The sequence below is a fragment of the Trachemys scripta genome, chromosome 3, assembly GCF_013100865.1.
Source record: "Trachemys scripta elegans isolate TJP31775 chromosome 3, CAS_Tse_1.0, whole genome shotgun sequence".
Lineage (NCBI taxonomy): Eukaryota > Metazoa > Chordata > Testudines > Emydidae > Trachemys > Trachemys scripta.
The window spans coordinates 169,287,018-169,304,608 of NC_048300.1; the positions used below are offsets into that span (position 1 = coordinate 169,287,018).

Sequence of the window (17,591 nt, forward strand, 5' to 3'; positions counted from 1 at the left end):
CAATATATTTGAAAATGTAGAAAGACATCCAAAAATATTTAATAAATTTCACTTGGTATTCTATTGCTTAACAATGCAATTAATCAGTTTTAATCATTTTTTTCAGTTAATCACGTGAGTTAAGTGTAGTTAATCGACGGCCTTACTAAATAGCCATGCTACTTTAAACAGTTGACTGTCATCTCCACTGAATGTGGAGTAAGGCATCACATTTGCCCAGAGCAATATCTGATTTCTACTTTTGCAAGTGTCCTTCCTGTTGTTGCAATCGGCATTCAATTAGAAGGAAGAATTAACATTTACCTCCCTGTCTTCTAATCTATCTTAAGAGCTTTGTTTAAAAAACAGGGCCCATGGGGAAAGCTTACTAGCACACATCTTTTCCTAGCTATTGAGTGGCTCCAAGTGGATCCTTTCCTTGGCCATTCTACAGTTTGATTTTACTGCCACCTTTTTTTCTCCTTGCTCCCATTTTCCACCGTCTTAGCAATCTGTTCCTTTCCTGAAGCTGTGCAGGAGAAGGACTTTGTTGCTTGCAGCTTGGGTTCACCCAGCATGCCCTCTCTTAGTAGGACAGAAGCAGCCTTGTATTCTATTAAGAGGCACCAGCTGCTCACTGTTATCAATACTGCTGAAGGAATGGAACAATTCTGCAGCAGCAAGGGAACTCCTCAGCATTTTTGTGGGTGTTAGTGTTTTTTTTTTTTTTTTTCCCCTTTCATCATCCCCCCCCACCCCCTGGTGCCTGGAGTGTATAGGGCACTATCTTGCCTTCAGTGGAGAGGGCCAAACTCTACTTCTAACTGTGGTGGTAGTTTATGGGGTATAAATTTGACTATATGCTACCATCTAAGCACATGATGCTCACTGATTATCTGAGGGAAATGTACAGGAATCAAGGGTGGAATTGGCTTGAATAAGTGCCAGTTAATACAGTGTCAATTGAGGAAAATATACCCACCATCACTACTTCCCTCTTTCATGTCTGTCTCCTGTTCTTCCCTGCAGTAACTTAAAATTCTTATCTCCTTGGTTTTAATCCAATCCCTTTTTCATTTCATTCACTAAGACGATTAGTGATGTCTAATGAAGTGTTTTAGACTTCAAATTTTATGCTCCAATTAACTTAATAGAAGACAGGAGCCCTAACATTGTCTGAAGCTGCCTGTAGACTCACAACAGCATCACTGCATTGGTTCATATTTGGAAGGCTTTTAGCAGCCTAGAAACTTCAGAATGTAGCGTCCATTATTAATAAAAACAAATGTCCCAAAGGCCACAAATACAAGCAGGTTGAATTTGGTTTCTGAGCCATCTGTTGGACAGTCTTGCTACAAGGATCAAGAGTAGCACCTCTCTCCTTAAAACATCTTTAGAGCAGTGGTTTGCAACCTTTTTTTTTTTTTTTTTTTCCTTTCGTGGGCAGGCCCCTAAATGGAGGTGTGGACCCCTTTGGAAATCTTAGACATAGCTTGCCCACTGTGATAGAAAGTGGGCAGACACTTGCCTGACAATTGAGGTTGATATTTGGGAAGGCAGCATGTTCACAGGCAGGCTAGTAATGGGGTTCTCCTCCTCTGTGATCAAAATTGCTGGTTGAGTCAGTAACCCTTTGCAATCTCATCAGCTGGTAGCTTGCCTACTCGTTAAGGTGGAGTGGGTTAAGTGTGTGTGGGGAGACCTTGTCTCTTACAGAAAACTTGTGACAGAGCAACATGTTCAAAGATTAGTACATCTACGTATTGCAGTTCAGATGTGCAGGCCTCACTCTCAGCATTCTAGTTGCCCACTAGTACTGTAATGTCAGCATCTCACAATTTATAAACTCATTATTCCCACCCTGTTCCCCTGTGAGATAGGGAAGTGCTATTATCCCTTGTGCTTTAAGTGACTTGCCCAAGGATACATGGGAGACCTTGCTCTTACTAAATCCTATGCTAGTGCCCTAACTACATCCTCTTCATTTTAGAAAGCTTGCAGAACCTTGGAGCTGAATTAGAATGTTATAAATGGTTTACAAATAATTTATATTAGGTTTAAAAACTGGCACAATCCCACTCTAATGAAATCCCAGTAGCCTAGATTGTCCTTAGCTGTAACATGGCTGAGCAGGTAAGGAGACTGCCCCCTTCCTGGCCACACTGCCTCAATTGCACCTTTGGCCACAAGTTGGGTAAACAGGATCCATGGAAGTGGTTCTCATGCTGAGGAAGTGGGTAGAGCTGTAGCTTTGGCATGTCTCCCCTTGTCCCTCTTGCACTGATTACTAGAATTGGACAGATAGGACAGAGGAATAAGTAGCACCCTGAAAAGTGCTGCAGTAACTTACATTACACTGTCCCAGAGTAAGAGGGGAGCAGGGGAAGAATTGACACTCAACGTCTCCTGGTAAGTTGTTCCCTACACAAAGTTGAGCCTAACTGCTTCCTCTAGCCATTGTTTAGGTTTGTGGACTCTCTTGTGACCTAGAAGAGGAAAGTTTCTTACTGGAAGATTTCCTTCCTCACAGCACGCAAATGCACAGATCCACACCACCCCATTAATTACTGCAATCAAGTTTCTCTCTTTTATGGGCTTTGCAACAAGTTGCTATAGTTACAGTTAAATGATAAATTTACTGTTTAGCCAGCAAGCGCTCTCAACTGTGGACAGTATTGCACTGGCAAGCTCTTCAGGAGGAAGCACGTCCCTCTGTGTCTCTGACTCAGATTTGATTTGTCTCCAGAGCAGCAAGGGAGAGACTGTGGGTATGTCTGCACAGCAGTTGTGCAGGTGCTTCCCATCATGGGTAGACAGACACATGTTAGCTCTGCTTGAGCTAGTGCGCTAAAAATAGCAATGTGCTGGTGGCGGCTTGAACTAGCCATCTCAATACGCACTTGGGGTCACATGGGATCGTACCTGGGTGACTGGGCTGAGCTGCCGCTGTGGCCACACTGCTATTTTTAGTGAGATGTGCTTGAGCTATCAATCGTGTCTGTATAATCATGCTGGGAATTTGCTGTGCTGACATACCGTGAGGGCAAGATTTATAAAGGTATTGAGGTGCCTAAAATTGAAGATAGGTGGATATTCAATCTGCAGCTGTAGGCACCTCAATACCTTTATAAATCTGGCCTTAAAATTCAGTGGTTGTTACATTAACCTTTTCCTTCTGATATTTTCCATGTTTATAGATCCGTGTTGGTAGCAATGGTGGGAATACTAATGTAGATCAGCTTTGATTGTTTCCCATCATAAAATGGGGATGATAATACTTATCTCACAGGTGTATTAATGCTTATGAAATGTTCTAAGATCCTCAGAGGGTAGGGTCCCAGATTTATCCCCAGATTTTTCTTGGCTCTGAATAGCCCTCTATCTCAGTGGTTCTCAGACTTTTCTACTGGTGACCCCTTTCACATAGAACACCTCTGAGTGTGACTCCCTCTTATACATTAAAAACACTTTTTATATATTTAACACCATTATAAATGCTGGAGGCAAAGCGGGGTTTCAGGTGGAGGCTGACAGCTCGTGACCCCCAGTTTGAGAACCCCTGCTCTACCTGCTATTGTCTATTTCCTGTATTGCCATTCTTGTCTATTACAGTGCTTTCCTATCTGCTTCATGTAGGGCCAAAGTGTGTTTAGATACTGGCCCAAATGAAGAGTAGCATAGATTTGCACTGCCACAGGGTGAGCACAAGACGGTACATTCCTTTTCTGAATGGCCCAAAGGGCAGGGGTTCTGCACTGGCTGCACCACGAGCGAGCTGCTGCACAGGAGGGCAGGATCACAGAGCTGCTGCCTCTCCTCCCTGCCCCTTTGTGTGGTGCTGAGTGCCCACAGAAGAATAGAGGGAACAGTTGCTACTCTCTGAAGTACTGGAATTGTATTTGTGACGCTCTCACCAGGGGCATCGTGGTTAAAACTGTTTGATTTATTATTTTAAATAGTTGAAAGTGGTTGATGGGTTTTGTTCCCTAGGCAGAACTTTCTCCATAGGGTGTGATCCTGCACTCCATTGACTTCAGTGGGAGTCGTTTCAACTGGGTTAAGATCACCCTCAGTCTTTTCTATTTATTTATTTTAAGAAGTGGGTTTAGGGGCCCATCCTTTATTCCATGTGCAGGGTGAACTCCCGGTGATTTTTGGGAAAAGCACCTTCCAGCTTTCAAGTGGTTTTGTTTGATTATTTTTTCTTCTTCTCGTTTCCTGCTAGGAAATCTGCCCTTACCTCTCCGTTAGAGAAACCATTTCTTTCTCCTTAAATGAACCAAAGTCATTAATGGTTTCTCTTTCTTTTTTCCCCCTTTTCTTGGGAAAAAAGCACTCAGGAATGCATTCTCATTACAGTGCCTGGTCTTCCCCTTAGCACTCTTTGATTTAAAAAAAAATTTTTTTGCTTCTTTTATTCAATCTTTCTATATTGTTATTTACTTGTAAATCCCTTAATGTTTAATATCTCCTTTGCTGCTAACTTTCTTCAAAGATTTTTGATTCTCTTTATACTTCCCTTCTTGTCTCTCAAAGTTGTCTTTATGTAGGGAGATTTAAATATGTATGTAAATATATGTTGCATTGCTTCTTCAAACACGATCTTCAAAGACTTGAACTGAATTCATTTTGCTGCATTCTCTATGTCAAACAGTTTCCTTAGCATTCTATTGGGAGCATTGCTATTTGGACCCAATTCTGTGTAATGCTAATTGCCCCTTTATTGTCATTGAAGTCAGTGGCACTTCTTACGTAAGTAAAGGTAAATAGGATTAGACCCTTAATTTGACATTGTGGCCTTTCTACATTTACATTTGTATGTCCCCTCTCTTTGAGCTTTTGCACTGACATAATTTTACCATCATCTAGTCAATTATTGAATAATAATAAAAAAAAGTGGGTTGTTTGCCAGGTTCCAGCCTAATGTGGAAATTAAATAGCCAAGAGATTAAACCCCAAGGATCTACATTTATAATGGAAAAAGCTGTTCAGACTTTTAACTCTAGCTGTGCAGTTGATTTTTCTGTAAGAAACTTTACATTTGCAAGTTACTAACAAATGTACGAGCCCTTTGTTAGAGACTAGTTAATTGTTCGTATAATGTGGGCCACAGTTGTTGGTTGTGGTGACAAAAAGGGGGGAGTAGGTTTTTTTAATGAATCTGCCTTTGCACATCCAGATGGCTCCCTAAGGGCTTTGTTAGTGATACTGACTGTACAAAAATGCACATGATCCTGAGCTGTGCAAAGCATGAGCTTGACAAAGCTTGTGCAGGTGTAGTGGGAAGGGAGACAAAGGTGTCTAAGTCACCTTTTATGTCCTCCTTGATCATCTGTCCAACAATGGCTAAGATCAGTCAGAATGCAATGGACTTGTCTCTGATCGTCCCTGATGTGCCGCCTGTGCGGAGGGTAGGAGAGCCAGCGACAATGACTTCAGAACACCTGAGGATTCCCATTGGCAAGGTGACTTTTTGGGTGTTCCTTTAGGACCATGGGGGGAAAATCTGATGCTTAAAGTATGTATAAATTACTTCTCTCTGCACTGAAGTGCCATTATATACCGAAGGGTTAAAGTGTGACAACTGTTTAAGAGTGAACAGCAACAACATAATAGACCAATTCAGGAGTTATACTGCAGAATTTCTGAATGTTCTACTCCCTCAACAGGCATGGAACTTCCCTTTGTCAATGGGTAGTTCCATATGGGTAAAGAAAACAGAAAGGCTTGGAAGAGAGCAGCCATGTGGAGAATTGAGTATTTACATTATTGTGCAGTGTGTGGAGCTTTTGCTCTTTAAACAGTGGCATGCTTTACTCCAGAAGTGAAAAATACTGTAGCCAGTTGCAAAAATAGGGGAAATTGGGGTAGGCAAAGAATGTATTAATTACATACATTGGAATTTTAGTAGGACCCTTGACTCACCATCTTTTGAATATCAGCTGCTGAAATTAAAGCAATGCAGGAAAAGTTGTGTTCTGGTGCAAATGTGTATGTGGTTAGTTGGATCTAAATGGTTACAAAGGGGTTCTCTGTTAGTGAGGGGGAGGGGACAGTGAGAATGCATTCCCAAAAAAGTACATTCCCAAAATAAGCAGCTTACATCATAGACCTCTTCAGTTTTCCCACACTTCTTTTCTAATTATTGTGCTGCAGGACAGCTGATCTATTTCAAACAGGAAGTTGTTTACAGATAACACTTGCAACTGTTCTGTCTGATTTGTTGAACTGTCCAAAAGCAAAAGACAACATCTTTTCAAATTAAAAACTGTCAGATTTCTGTAAACAGCAGCATGAGGGTCATCTGTGCAATTTCCCTGCAGGCAGAGTGTGCTCTGCAGTCCCCATTTTCTCAGCAATCATAAGGTAGGAGAGACTTTTGTGGTTTTACTGATTAGAAGCATGTAAGGAGGAAAAAGTCTGGATGTAAGATAGATACTGGACATGTGAGTGGCAACATTCAAAGTATGTCTGACAACTGGTGTGGGTTAGGTGCAGGATAAGAAACAAAGTTTGATGTACTGTATTCTGAGAGAGAATGTGGACCTTACTGCTTGCAAAAGCCTGATTTAGCTAAAAAAAATCGCTGTTTAACTTGGGGTTTGTAAGAGTGTCAAAGATACTTCTGAGCAAGAGAAAGTGAATTAAAATAAGATTTTTTTTAAATTTTTGTTTTGATTTTAACAACTGAAATTGAAATATATTAACTTTTCATAGCCACTGGTTCTGATTTTAGTAATTTTAGCATAGCATGTTTGTCTGGTTAGAACACACATGATTTAATTGCCAGAGTGGCAGGAGAGAACTGGCTGTGATTCTTCATAACATAATCAATATAGCCACGTAAGACTAGAAATGCTAAACACATTTCTCAGTCTCTCTGTCTGTTCTGGGGCACCAGGATGTCTTCATCTATTACGAAAGATGAGTTTATAATATAGCCCCCAAAGCAAATGTTAGAAGACATGTGGCAGTGGTGTCATACCGAAGTAGACTGTAGAGGATCCAATAATGACAGAATACACCAATGGCTAGTAAAGGGGTAACTCAGTAGAGATTGAGTCAAGGATAATTAGGACTGGGATTAATGGTATATTGTTTAAAGGGAAACTTTATTAAAATGAAAGGTTCATATATATGCAGCTTATAGATGTGGATATTGGCTGTGAGGTTTGGGAGGGGAAACGTTTCTTATAAAATTGAGTATCTAATTAGAGAAGTGAAATGCACCACTTTATTTTTCACTTCTCATACAAAGAAATAAAAGAAACTCCTGAGATTAAATGATTACAAATTACTAGTCACTAGTTACTCTGAAAATGTAACTGAAAGATAATAGCAATTTTTCCATTCTCAGCAGCTGGTTTTTGGAGTATTTTGGTGTTAGATATTTCATATTTACGAGCATGCTCATTTAAAGCAGTAAAGATATTGGAGGGTGTAAACCAACCATTGATTTAAAGAAAAGATCATCGATGTCATTTTTATTAATCAAATGCCCAATCTTTCTATGATATCACTTATTAAAAATGTCTGTAAAATTTTGATCAAGATGCCTAAATGTATATTCTTAAAAAGGTATTGCATTTTAATTTTAATGCTTTGAAATCCAACTGATTTTGATTAGAACTGAAACAGATACCAGGCAAAATGATGATATTGTGGCTCTGATCCTGTAGTTGATTCTGTGAATATTTTCTTCCATAATCTTTTCATTAATAGTAACCTGAAGGATTACTTGTAAGCTTCTGGGGCAGAGACTGACTTTTACTGTGTTTATTCAGTGTGTGACATAATGCAGTGCCGATGTTGGTTAGGGTCTCTAGACACTGCTGTAATACAAATAAGAGATTAAAAAAAAATGTTTCTGACAAGAAGTGGGTGGCTTTTGTTTGTGGGTTTTTTACGTTGACTACGTCCCTTTAAGAATGTTTGATTGTCTTTAGAAAATTCACCCTAGATGTGAACATCTGCCAACATAGAGTCACCTAAAAATAGCGTGTTCTGTATCACTAACACTTTTAATAGGAGTATGCAAGTCATAATCCAGATTCATAGCCAAACCTGTGACTTTGCCTGATGACCAATACAAAACTGCATTGTGGAAGCAGCAGAGTCCTATCACATAACTTGTAGTGGGGCTACCATGTTGAAATCTCTCTGAGTGAATTCATGTAGCTTTAAAAACTTCATTTTTACTCTACATAGGGATTGCTCAAAAGTTTTCAGTTTAAACTTTTTTTGGACAGGGGGTTTTGACACAACTTTTTTTGTAAAGTGTCTTTTCTGTGGAAAATTTCATTAGTTTTCTTTTTAACCAAAATATTTAAGCCAAAACTTAAAAGTATTTTGGCTAAAAATGGAAGTTGTAGTTTGCTGCAAATCCCCATTCTTCTCTATGGTCTGGGATCCCTAGCTGCACTACATCTCCTATACTACATCACCCTTTTGCAGAGGTAAACCTGTGCATTATGGGAGATGTAGTCCACCTGGTGACCTTGGCCCATAGAAGAGAATGGGGACACGAGGAGCATACTACAACTCCCCAGAGGCATTACATCTCTTGATTTTGCCCCAAAACTTTCAGTTTTGCCAAAAACTCAACACTTCGTAAGGAGATTGTCCACAAAAATATTTTTTTTCCATTTTTTGGTCAAATTTCTGTGTGGGGAAAAATACTCTGTTCTACTCTCCCACCCACCCTTTACCAGCCCCCAAATAACTCAGAAAATTAGCCCAACTCTAGTCATCAGCCACCTGCAAACTAGCCAGCCTCTGAAATGTTAGCAGTTGAAAACTTCATCTGTGTTTGGAAAACCATGTTTGCTCATAGGCAGTGTCAAATCCCAATGCTTATCATGGATTCACTTCTATCGAACTAAGGTACTTCTGTGGCCTCCAGATCCTATAGTGATGAGCACCTCACCATCTTTAACGTGATCTTCACAATCACCTTGTGAGCAGGGGCGGCTCTAGCTTTTTTGCCGCCCCAAGCACGGCAGGCAGGCTGCCTTCGGCGGCCTGCCTGCGGGAGGTCCCTGGTCCCGCGGATTTGGTGACTTGCCTGCAGGAGGTCCGCGGCTTCGGCATACCTGCCGCCGAATTGCCACCGAATTTGCGGGCCCGGCGGACCTCCCACAGCCAAGCCGCCAAAGGCACCCTGCCTGCCACCCTCGCAGGGACCGGCAGGCCGCCCCCCGCGGCTTGCCGCCCCAGGCACGCGCTTGTAGCGTTGGTGCCTGGAGCCGCCGCTGCCTGTGAGGTAGGGAAGTGTTATCCCCATTTTACAGAAGGGGAACTGAAGGACAGAGAGACTGAGGGACAGATTTTTAAAGGTATTTAGGATTCTAAAGTTGTAATTAGGTGTATAGTGGGATTTTCAAAAGCACCTAGGAGCCTAACTCCCAATTGTGCTTTTCAAAATGCCATGAAGGGTGAGATCCTAAAGGGACTTAGGGGTACCAATGCTGAGCATCCCAGAGCCTAGAAAATGAAGGAACAACACTGATCCACAAAGCCTGAGTTGGACATCTAGGTTTCCTATACAACACATGGGGGGGACAGAGATGCCTACCAATACCATCTCAAAAAGCCAGCATGCTAGGTGAGGGGGAACTGCCTAAATTAGCCATGGGGAAATGTTGAGGGGGGAGAGAGGCACCTAAGTCCAGACTGCAGGGAGATGCCTAGCTTTGCTTAGCATTACACGAACGGGAATGTGCCTCCTGACTCCAGGTGGCTTAGGCACCTAAGCTATTTTTTGTGGGATTGAGTTAGGCTCTCCACACAAAACGGGGAAGAGGAGGTGGTGGTCCCCACCTCTATAACTCTTAGCCTCGCAGTTAAAGCACTCATCTGGGATGTGGGGACCCAGGTTTAATTTTGCCCCCCCCCCCTTACCAGAAGGAGAGAGGATTTGAACAAGGGGTCTCTTAAGAGTGCTCTAACCATTGGACTTTGGAATATTCTGATGTGGGGGCTCCCTCATTCTCTCCTGTTGAAACCATTCCATTGTGGATAAATAATGAAAGAGCGATTGGAGTAGGGGTCCCCAGGGTCCTCTACCTCCCAGGGAGGGTGCCCTAACCAGCAGGCAACAGCATCATTCTCTCTCTGGTGTTTGACACTTTTGTCATTAATGGGGTCACTGCAAGTAACCTTCTAGACCGAATCACAGAAGAGAAGGATCTCATAAAATGCATACAAGAAGTTGGTAGGAGCATGGCAGAATTCATAGAATACCAGGGTTGGAAGGGACCTCAGGAGGTCATCTAGTCCAACCCCCTGCTCAAAGCAGGACCAATCCCCAACTAAATCATCCCAGCCAGGGCTTTTTCAAGTCAGGCCTTAAAAACCTCTAAGGAAGGAGATTCCACCACCTCCCTAGGTAACCCAGAAAGGGCCAGCTGAGAGAAGAGCCAGTACAGATATTAAAAAGGGACAGCACCCTATATAACCTGCACTGAGTGTGAGTAGAGCTCAAGGTGTTGGTTTTAACCTCTAAAGCCTTAAATAATTTAGGAGTGGGTTACCTGCTAGATCACCTCTCTGTGGTGCCATATTACTGCGCTTGAGCCCAGAACTTGAGCTAGAACTCTCTGCATGTAGAAAGGAGGAAGCTGCTGGTAGCTGTGGATGACGTTTCCCTGTGCAGCCATTTGGGGAGGATTCCAGAGTAGAAGGGCTTAGTTTATTAATATCCTGGTGTTTAAGCCATTACAGCGATATGGAAGGGTTGCCAACTCTCATGATTTTATTGTGAGAATTGAAATATTTGGTATTTTTTGAAAGCCCTGGCTCCTAGAGAATCTCAGCTTTCATTTGTTTTTTAAAGTATAAGTTTATAGTGCTTGGGGTTGTAGAGAAGCTTGTAAATATGACCTGCATGCACCCTAAAGGCTCAGAAATCAAGGACAAACTAAAATAAATTGGCCTAAAAATCATGAGATTTTTTTAAAATCATGATTCTTTGCAGCTTGACTCATGATTTTTGAATACTTGGGGTTGGTAACAATGTAGATCCCATCCAGCTGAAAGTGAATTTCACACAGCTCTCCCCTGATCTTGCTACACAATAAAGAAACAACCTTTATGCCAATTTATGGCCAATATTTTCAAAAGCGTCCACTAAATTAGGGTGCCTCACTCTCTTGGTTCCTACAAATAAGTGCAACTGGCTTCAGTACCAAGGTCACATGCAGTCATTTTTACAGGGTTAGGGCATACCTGAGACAATGAGGGGACCTGGTTTTCAGAAGCGTTGAGCACTTATAATTGAACCCTCGGGGAAGTTTGGGTGCTCAGCATAATTGAAAATTAGATCCAATGTGTCTCAAGGTGGGCACCCAAAATCATGGACCACGTTTGAAAACCTTGCTGCATGTGAACAAGTATCAGGGATCTTGTCATCTGACTGAGACCATGAGTATGATATTCTGAGAGAAATATTATGTAACATATATAGCAATCAATAACCAATAATTAATGAGAAATGAAATAAAATTATATACTTGTTTCTTTATATCATGTAAAATCTTTACATCTTCAGCTCACATTTAGTAGAATAAACTTATCCTAATAACCTCTACCCAGATATAACGCTGTCCTCGGGAGCCAAAAAATCTTAGTGTTATAGGTGAAACCGTGTTATATCAAACTTGCTTTGATCTGCCAGAGTGCGCAGTCCCGCCCCCCCAGAGTGCTGCTTTACCACGTTATATCCGAATTCGTGTTATATCGGGTCGCGTTATATGGGGGTAGAGGTGTATAATTCCATTGACTTCAGTTGGAGCACACCAGGAATACATTTGGTCCATTGTTTTAAAAACATTATTTTTCCTGAGAAACTAGTCAACCTCTTCAAGTTTTGGCAAGGGGAGCCATATATGCACCCAGGTCTGAACCTCACAAGCTCTGTGTTGGCAGAATAGCTCTGTTGAGGCAGAGTTAAATGTATCTATGGAGTAACCCATGACTTCCTATGAGGCAATTAGCCTTCCCAAACTTCACATCAGCTTAGATTTACTCTTTTGCCTTCTTCCACAAACCTTATGGTTCTTCAGCAGCAGAGTTCAAAGTGTGTTATATTTTTGACAAAACCTTTTCCCTTCTTCTTGTGTTGTAGAGTTTACAGTTAATTAATGGAGTTTACAGTTGGTTAATGACACCAACAGTTATGTTCCTATTTACAGAAATATGTAGCATTGACATTTAGATATTTATTCATGTCTCATTTTTGTCTTTGCAGCCCATCACACAAACCTTTTAAGCCAACCATTAGCATTTAATTTCCAAGCATAACTATGTATGAAAATGATCCACTCACCATCATTTAAACAATTTTACTAGTTAATCTTTTTCAATACATTAACATTAGTTGCTCTTATTTCCCTTTTAAAAATAATTACAATAAGAGACAGGTGGGAATCAAAACCCTGCATCAGAACATGTCAAATGTTAAAGCTGAATCTAAACTTTGTGTTTGGCCCCTATGTCTGCAGAATGCACCAATAAATCACTATATCTGAAATGCCTCAAAATCCTGGGAAAATTGAAATCCGGATCTGTATTTGAACTTTCCAGCTTGGGCTCGCCTCTAGTTTCATAATCAGAATGGTTGTACGCTGCGTTCCCTCTACACTGCACCGTTGTGTGGCTGCCCAGGAGTGAATCAAGGGCTGTGCACTTTGTTAACAGAGCTGTGCACAGCGGCAACATGTTCAAGTGCCCCTCCCCCTGCTGCTCTGCAGCTGCATTGCTCCTCTGGCTTGGAGCTCCTGGACAGCTGCTCCCAGTATCCTCCTGCTTGCTGTGCAGAGTAGGGGATGATGTCAGGGTGTCCCCCTCTCCCCGCTTTCCTCCTGCCCATGTACCCCATCTCCACAGAGCTGGGGACAGGGCTCAGGAGTAGGAGAGCTCAGCTGCTGCAGTCTGAGACTTCTGGTGTGAGTGCCTTAAAGAAACAATGCATGGTCTCCCATAGACTTCCCCAGCAGCCAGCACTCACACAATCTGTCCTTCTCTGTGTGCATGCGTGTGTGTGTGTGTGTCTCTCTCTCTCTCTCTCATGCATACGCACACACACTGTCTCTGATACACTGTCTCTGACACACTCACCTCCCAACACATACTTGTGTTGTTGTTACTTCTTGGTACTTTCTGCAATGCACATATATTCTCTGTAATTTTATTCTTTGGCTAGTCTATGCATTTCATAATTTTATTTCTCTCATGCTTAAATTTAATTAGTTGAGTAGTGAGTTCTAAAATGCCTAACCTGTCCTGGCTGGAGTAATTATCCCTATGGTAACTTTTAAAAAATATATATTATATCTAGGGTTTTTGCTTCTACTGGTGGCGCACACCCGCACGTTACCTCAATATTGGTGCCTATATTCATTCCACACATGGATGGAAAAATTTAGAGGGAACATTGGACTTGTACATGCTTTGGAGAACTGGATCTACGAGCCAGCAGCAATGACTAAAATGGCAAATTTGTTCACAGTTCTTGAAAGGCAGAGGACATTCATTGTAATAGGAATTTCTGTAGGTTTATGCAAACCCTAAATTCAAGAATATACAGGAACAGACAATCTTTTACTTGCCCTATTGTCCAGGCAGTGGCTCCAGTCAGCACAGATTTTATTCTAAGACTCTTAATTCTATGGCTGTCGTTGGGCAGACTCATTGTTGTCAGTTCCAAGGACAATTTAAGGCAAATTGGGACCACAGGCCCATCCTTACGTGGATTCCCCAAGGACCAACCCCATACTGTGGCCCTGTCCCCATGCTGTGGCCTCATCCCACTCTGGGATGGTAGTTGCAGGGGCCATCTACATGAGCGGTGTGACATGCTGGAACAGGGGCCCACCATCACTTTTATTTGGGTTGGTTGGGGCCTCCTCCCCTCATCCTGAACCACAACTCCCTCTCTTCAGGTGGGCATCATCCGTTCCAGAGGCAGGAAAACTCAGCTCCCACTCACTGAGGTGAGGAGAGAGAGAGTGTGTGTGTGAGAGAGAGAGAGAGAATGGGGGCATCACTTGACGCCACCCAAGTAAAAGCATAATGAGATGACAGGAACACTCACCCTTTGTTCCACCAGATTCCCCTGTTGGGATGGTGACAGTGGGGCTGCCCAAAGAGCAGCAGATTTCAGCACCAACAACCCATTTAAGATGGGTGAGAGCAGTTCACACCTCTTACATGATTTTAGGCTATCTGCGGAGTCAGGTAGATGTCACTGCCTCAGTTATACTCAGGTCACATTTCCAAGCCTTCCCTCACAGTCATGAAGGATAGAATGAAACTTAGATATCATCACTTGACTTCAAGAATATGCAGGAACAGACAACCTTTTAGCTATCTTATTGTATCGGTTGGTTCAGGTATTGACTCCACTCACCAAAGATCTGGAGTACAAAGTGCTTGTTGGGCCTTGCCTTAATCTGGCCTCTGGTAAGTTCAACAATGTTTTTGCAGGAGGCTCTCCTAATGAAGGTCTCTGCCTCCGTGGTTCTCTGATGGTCTCACAATGATCTGTTATTTGGAAACTTGAATGAGTAAAAATGTTCTCAGTGGCTGAGATAGTTTCCCTAAAGTTCCACAAGTCACAAAAGTTTTTCTAAAGTTGTGTTTGCGTCCCTGATTGTATTGCTTGGTTTTTTTCTAACTCCTCTTTTCCTATGATGCTCCAGCCTGTATTTTATTCCACATCACCCTGCTTAAATCTTTCATGTATGAAAAGTTTTTCTAGTCTACTGCCTTCTTTTTGGGGGGTGGAGGATGGTAGTGGGGAGAGGATGGGATTATTTTTGAAATAATTAAAATAAGAGGTTTAGGAAACATTACCAGTGAGAAAAGGTTGAAAGAACTGGGCATGTTTAGAGAAGAGAAGGCTGAGGGGAGATATGATAGCAATCTTCAAATACATAAAAGATGGTTATAGAACAAAGAAATGTCCAAACTGGGTCAGACAAATGGTCCACTGAACCCAGTAAACTGTCTTCTGACAGTGGCCGTTGCCAGATGCTTCAGAGAGAATGAATGGAACAGGGCAATTATCAAGTGATCTATCCCCTGTTGCCCAGTCCTATCTTCTGGGAGTCAGAGCTTTAGGGATACCCAGAGCATGAGGTTGTGTACCTGACCATCCTGGCTAATAGCCATTGATGGACTTATCCTCCATGAATTTATCTAATTCTTTTTTGAACCCAGTTATACATGTGGCCATCACAACATCCCTGGCAATGTGTTCCACAGGTTGACTGTGTTGTCTGAAAGAGTACTTCCTTATGTTTGCCTTAAACGTGCTGCCTATTAATTTCATTGGGTGACACTCTGGTTCTTTTGTTATGTGAAGGGGTAAATAACACTTACTTTCTCTACACCATTCATGATTTTATAGATCTCTATTATATCCCCTCTTAGTCACCTCTTTTCTAAATGGAATTGTCCCAGTCTTTTTAATCTCACCTCATATGGAAGTTGTACCATACCCATAATCATTTTTGTTGCCCTTCTCTGTACCTTGTCCAATTCTAATATATATATATTTTTGAGTTGGGGCAACCAGAATTGATGCAGTGGTCAAGGTCTGGGTGCATCATGGATTTATACAGTGACATTATGATATTTTCTGCCTTATTATCTGTCTCTTTCCTAATGGTTCCTAACATTCCGTTAGTTTTTTGACTGCTGCTGCTCATTGAATGGATGTTTTCAGAGAACTATCCATGATGACTCCAAGATCTCTTTCTTGAGTGGTAACAGCTAATTTAGTCCCCATCATATTGTATGTATAGCTGGCATTATGTTTTCCAATGTGCAGGACTTTGCACATCAACATTGAATTTCATCTGCCATTTTGTTGCCTAATCGACTAGTTTTGAGATATCTCTTTGCAGTCAGCTTTGGCCTTAACTATCTTGAGTAATTTTGTATCATCTGCAAACTTTGACACCTCACTGTTTACCCCTTTTTGCAGATAATTTTTGAATATGTCGAACAGCTCTGGTCCCAACACAGATCCTTGGGGGACCCTGCTATTTACCTCTCTCAACTGTGAAAACTGACCATTTATTCTTACCCTTTGTTTACTATCTTTTAACCAGTTACTGATCCATGACTTTCCCCGGATCCCATGACTGCCTACTTTGCTTAAGAGCCTTTGATGAGGGACCTTATCAAAGGCTTTCTGAAAGTCCAAATACACTATATCCACTGGATCACCCTTCTTCATATGTTGTTGACTCCTCAAAGAATTCTAATAGAGCGGTGAGGCATGATTTCCCTTTACAAAAGCTGTGTTGACTGTTCCCCAACATACTGTGTTCATCTATGTGTCTGATAATTCTGTTTTTTATTATAGTTTCAACCAGTTTGCCTGGTACTGAAATTAGGTTTACCAGCCTGTTATTGTCAGGATTACCTTTGGATCCTTTTTAAAAAATCAGCATTACAAGCTATCCTTCAGTCATCTCTGGTACTGAGGCTAATTTAACCAATAGGTTACATACCACAGTTAGTAGTTCTGCAATTTCATATTTGAGATCCTTCAGAACTCCTGGGTGAATCCCACCTGGTCCTGGTCACTTATTACTGTTTAATTTATCCCAAAACCTCCTGTGCTGACACCTCAGTCTGGGACAGTTCCTCAGATTTGTCACCTAAAATGAATGGTTCAGGGGTGGAATCTCTCTCACATCCTCTGTAGTGAAAACCGATGCATAGAATTCATTTAGCTTTTCTTCAATGGCCTTGTCTTCCTTGAGTGTTCCCTGACTTCTCACCTCTCCCAGGATATGGTAGCCCATGCGGGAGAATAAAGGGACCCTTTTGTGCTCTTATTCCTCTGTGTGGAAGTGTAACCAGGGTCAAATCTTAGCCATTAGCGTTGTGAGGGTGATTCAGACTGTATGCTCATTCAGTATTTAGCCTTGCTGCCGAGATTCCCACCAAATGTGCCAATTCTGATGGTGAATTGCATCTGTAACTGGATTGACACCACCTGCTCTTTTCACACTGGCTACTGAATACAGCAATCAAATGGCAGGGACTTTCAATTACAATCACATTAGGCTAGAATTAAATTGATGGCATGGGGTGAAAGACTTCATGTCCCATTACTGATCTTTTGAGCTGCCCCCATGATAGCTTGATATCAATTTGTTCAGTCTAGCCATAAACCTGCACACAGTGTGCAGTGCTACATAGAAGAACCTGTATTAGTGACAGACATCTTCTCCATATCTTGACACTTTGATCTGGTTTTCATTTTCTCCCTACTCCTACTATTACAAAGTGCTACTCAAAGGAAGAAATAAGGAGGACTGTGATAATTCTTTTCTTTCCTGAAAGAGCATTTTTGCAGTCCTCTCCTAGATCAGCTTTTGGTGACTAGTCAATCAAACTGTATTTCTGGGCAGTTTCTTTTACCAAAAGGTCTACCCACAGCATAACAGTATGAAGCCTGTTTCACTGACACAGTTGTAAGAGGCTGTGATTTCAATGAGCTAAGGGCTTGTACACACTACAACTTATATTGGTGTAACTTATGTCACTCAGGGGTGTGAATAAGCCACCTCCTGAGAGATGTAAGTTACACCGAA

The 17,591-nt window shown here is 41.8% G+C and overlaps 1 protein-coding gene across 4 annotated transcripts in view; it reads left to right on the forward strand.

Moving 5' to 3' along the window:
• Positions 1-4,562: 4,562 nt before the first annotated feature.
• Positions 4,563-17,591, forward strand: part of COLEC11 (collectin subfamily member 11) — a 42,608-nt gene continuing 29,579 nt past the window's right edge. The window contains exon 1 of one of the 4 annotated variants that reach the window (XM_034766442.1): positions 4,563-6,345. The gene's annotated coding sequence lies outside the window, so the exon portion shown is untranslated. The other 3 variants (XM_034766445.1, XM_034766443.1, XM_034766444.1) reach the window with 3 other exon arrangements.